Raw genomic sequence first — 4,744 nt, forward strand, 5'->3', positions numbered from 1 at the left:
TTATATTGAATTAAGGTTTTTACACTATTCTAAATTACTTTTGCAATTTTTCAATTAACTTAGGCCTTTAGAATTTTAGTTTTCTAATTAGATTAGATAAGTAGTTAATCAAGATCATTAGAATTTTGGTACACTTTGCCTAAATTAAGATTTCCAAATCAAGATCATAGTTGAATTTGATTCTTAGATTGAATAGAATATAAGCTTATATATAGTGTTGGCTCCGAGGTCTAAGTCCACGGAAATCCTGAGTCCATTCCAGGCAACATTATATCATAGTTAGTATTCTAATCGGTAAAAGAATAGGATTGACAACTAGATTTCTCTTCCTTGAGTTCGACCCGTATTTACACGATCCGTGCACTTGCGGTTATTTAATATTTCAACCAAGTTTTTGGCGCCGCTGCCGGGGAAGAGAGTTGCATTAGAATCTTAATTATTCGAAGTGTTAGATTAGTAGTTATTTTTATTTTAGTTATATTTTTTTTGTTTCTTGGCTATCCATCTCTCTTACTTGGTTTTCCTGTGTTTATGAGTGAAGGTTGGGTGCGGAACTCGGCCAATCGACTAGAAAGAGCAAACCAGTTAGAGACGGAGGAAGACATCGAACCAAATCCAAATCAAGTAGCCATGGCGGAAGAACAAGAGCCGCCAAAAAGTTTACGCGATCGCTTCTATCCGGCCCGAACCGCGCAACCTTCTTGCATTAGATTGCCAGTTGCGCAGGGCAATAATTTTGAGCTAAAATCGCAATTTATTTCTTTGCTTCCTCATTTTCATGGCCTCCCTTCGGAGGATGCTTATTTATTTTTGCGTGAGTTTGAAGATGTATGTGCTTTAATTAAGATGCAACAACTTACCGATGATGCGGTAAAGTTGCGGTTTATTACGTTTTCACTCAAGGAGGGAGCTAAAAAGTGGCTCTATGGCTTACCAACGAACTCCATCACCACTTGGGAGGAGTTCGCCGTCGCTTTCCTAAAAAAGTTTTTTCCATTACATAAAACTAATAAGCTTAGGAATGATATTTTACAATTCAAACAAAAGCCATTAGAGTCATTTTCTAAGTTTATGGAGAGGTTCAAGGACCTACTCCAAGAGTGTCCTCACCATGGAATTGATGTGTGGCATTTATGCCAAATTATTTATGAGGGCATAGATTACCAAACAAAGCAACTTCTTGAGTCCATGTGTCCTAACGGTTTTACATCTTTCACAGATGAGGCCGCGGCATGGAACTTCTTACTTGATTTGGCGGAAAAAACAAGAGAGTGGGAATCCACTCAAGAAGGTGAGAGAGCCAACACAGGTAAGGGATTTCTAATAGAGGGTGCCGTGGCTAAGGAGGCCCATCTTGATAGCCTAATCAAAAGGCTAGAAGCAATAGTTGTCAAAGGACCTTCACAGGTCCATCAAATTGCACATAGTGTTCCTATGTGCAATTGGTGTCAAGCCACGGACCATGTCATGGAAGAGTGCCCAACTCTTGCTAAATTTGGTAATTCTAATGAAAATGCAAGTGCCATGTTTTTAAATAATCCATATAGTAGCACATATAATCCGGGATGGAGGAATCATCCCAACTTTTCTTGGAATCAAGGGAATTATCAAGGAGGGCCATCAAATTTCCAAGGTCAAGGCCAATTTGGCCAACCTAGGCCCACCTTCCCTTCTATGAATGTTCGACCACCCCTAACCACACCTCCACCTTTTCAAAACCCAATTTTAAATAATGTTTCAAATCAGCAACCACCGGGTTTTCCAAAACAAGGGGAGTCGGCACGCATAACTTCCTTAGAAAAGAGCATAGAACTTCTCACTAGCACTTTCATGACAAGCCAACACAATATGGAGAAACAAATCTCCCAACTTGCCATGGCCTTGCATGAAAGGGAAAAGGGGAAGATGCCAAGTCAACCAGTTCCTAATCCAAGGAATGTGGCCATAAATGGGAATCAACAACCACAGGTAAATCAGTTGAATGCCATGCAACCAAACTTGCCGCAGCAGGAGCCCTCCGATCACTGTAACGCTGTATTTGCTTTAAGGAGTGGCAGAGAATATCAAAGGGAGGAGGGCAGATCCGAACCTTCTAAAGATGCTCAAGAATCTCCAATTAAGGTAAGTAAAGAGTCATCCTCCATTGGTTCAGAAGAAGAGCCCGAACAGGTAAGTACAGAGCAGGCAGTTTCTCCACCTGAAAAAGAGTATGTGCCTAAAGCTCCTTTTCCAAGGAGACTTGCTAATAATAAAAATGTGGCTGCTAAGGAGAAAATTTTAAATATGTTTAAACAAGTGCAAATTAATATTCCATTGTTAGATGCGATTTCCGAAGTCCCGACTTATGCCAAAGTTTTAAAAGACTTGTGCACACAAAAGCGCAAGTCTAATGTACCCAAGAAGGCATTCTTGGCTGCAAACATTAGTTCCATCTTGTCTCAACAGATGGTGGCTAAGTACAAGGACCCGGGATGTCCTACCATTGCATGCACTATTGGAAATACTCATATTAATCATGCTCTTTTAGATTTAGGGGCCAGTGTGAATTTATTACCTCTTTCTGTTTTTAAACAATTAGGATTAGGAGAACTCAAACCCACCACCGTCACTCTTCAGTTGGCGGATAGATCAATGAAGAAACCGAAAGGGATGGTTGAGGATGTCTTAGTTAAAGTAGGAGAGTTCTTATTTCCTGTAGATTTCATTGTGCTAGAAACTGAGCCCGTTGCTAATATCAAGGATCAAATTCCTATAATTCTTGGTAGGCCTTTCCTTGCTACGAGCAACGCCTTAATTGATTGTAGAAATGGTTTAATGAAATTAACTTTTGGGAATGCTTCCATGGACTTTAATGTTTTTAGATTAGGTAAGCAACCTAATTTACAAGAAGAAATTAATATGTTGCACTCCTCTCCTGAGACTAATTGTGAAAATATTTTGAATGCAGGATTTGAAGAAGCTCTGGATGAAGAAGGCTTGGAGAATGTAAGAGATATAGGGGACTCCTTTTCTGATGACCTTAGCATCCAACAAATAGAATTTGGAGCATCCCTATTTCCGCCCCTTCCCAAGCCTCCACCCAAAAAGGCCCCACAGTTAAATTTGCCGCCTTTGCATTCAAATTTAAGAAAAGCATATTTGGGTAAGACTTGCACATCTCCTGTGAGAATCAAAATGGACTTAAACTCGACCCAAGAAGAAGAGTTAATTAATTTTTTAAAAGAAAATAAGGACTCTACTTGGAAGGACAAGTTTCATTTACTCAGATTGAAGTCCTTTGTTGAGTTACCAAGATCTAATTTAGAAGAGGTCATGGATCTTCATGAGCCTCTTTATTCAAATCTCTCTTAAAAGAAAAAGGTATGCCCCTCTCTTCTCTTTATTGTCCTTGTTTCTATTTTTGCATGCATTGAGGACACTGCATGATTCAAGTATGGGGGGGTAGCTTTTAGAAACTTTCTTTTCTAATCTTTTCTATAGTTAAAGTTAGAAAATTTCCTTTCTTTTTATTTTTGGTAATTTTTCGCAAATTAGAAAGAACTTGGTATTCTTAGAAAGAAAGTTGTTCTCTTATTTTAAGAAATAAAGTTAGTGGATATTTTAATTTTGGAATTTGAAAAATTAGAAAGAATACTTTCCTTTCTTAGTTTTGTTTTCTTTTGGAATCTTTCTTTTTAAAAGGATTTGAATAAGAAATAGAAATAGAAACTTGCTTTTTATATGGTATGGATAAAAAGGAAAGAAAGGTTGAAACAAAGAAAGAATGAATGATTTTTAGAAAGTTTGCTTCTTGATTATAGTTTTGATTTGTAGCCTTGTTGACTTGAGCTATTAAGTCTGAAGGGTTTTTATGCCTAGTTCCTTAAAGCCAACTGGCTTCAGAGCAACTGACTGAAAACTCCATACATGGGTCAATTAGAAAGCTTAATAAATCAAAGCATTGCACGTAATCAAAAGTAAAGCTTGAACTCATATGCATCAATGTCTATGACATATGCAAATCAAAGATTAGTCGGACACTGCTTAGTAGCCTGGGTGTCTGGTGCATGCCCTGCATGTCATTCACGCCAAAAGCAGTAGAGGATTACAAAAAAAAAAAAAAAGAGTTCTATTCTTAGAAACTATGGGAAAAGTTGAAAGTATGGTGGACCATATAAATTTGTAAGTTTTCTACGAAGTTTCCGAATCAAATTTCTTTTATGGTACGATTACATTAGAGGCAAGTTTAAGGGAGCAAAGTATGACAAATTCAAAAGAGGATTCCTTGATTAAAATATTTTTCTAATTTTTTCAACTTGGGATAGGATGCAAAGTTTAAGTATGGGGGTATTCTTGTTCTTCTATTTTGAGCAATTTATCAAAGAAAAAGGATTGAAATTTTTTTTTGGCTTTACTCTATAGTGGGATTTGAAAGAAAAGTTTATTTTTAGAATTTTGGGTGTATATTCACTGCAAACACTCACGAGACAAAACTCGTCCACTAGGGTAACCTAGGGGTTTAAAGGCTTATTGCACCTGCTAAGTGCAATCGTGATTCCTACGAAAGTGAGTTAGGATTTTATTTTATTCCTATTTTGTTTTAGTTTTTCTTTTTGTTTGCTTGAGGACAAGCAAAGCTCAAGTATGGGGGAATTTGATGAACACATTTATGTGTGAATGGTAGTGATAGGAAACACACATATTTTGTCCTTTAAAGCAGTGCTACTAAGGTATTTTCTTGTTTTTGGTGTTTCAGGGTTCTAAG

General features: G+C 37.4%; 1 non-coding gene across 1 annotated transcript; it reads right to left on the bottom strand.

The window, feature by feature from the left end:
• Positions 1-1,011: 1,011 nt before the first annotated feature.
• LOC143889022 (small nucleolar RNA R71) lies at positions 1,012-1,118 on the bottom strand. The gene has a single exon (XR_013254647.1). It is a non-coding gene; the product is annotated as a small nucleolar RNA R71 (small nucleolar RNA).
• Between the last annotated feature and the right edge of the window lie 3,626 nt (positions 1,119-4,744).

The sequence above is a fragment of the Tasmannia lanceolata genome, unplaced genomic scaffold (genome assembly GCF_043159265.1).
Source record: "Tasmannia lanceolata isolate RefF3 unplaced genomic scaffold, GAP_Taslan_0.1 ptg000012l, whole genome shotgun sequence".
In the NCBI taxonomy this organism is placed as follows: Eukaryota; Viridiplantae; Streptophyta; class Magnoliopsida; order Canellales; family Winteraceae; genus Tasmannia; species Tasmannia lanceolata.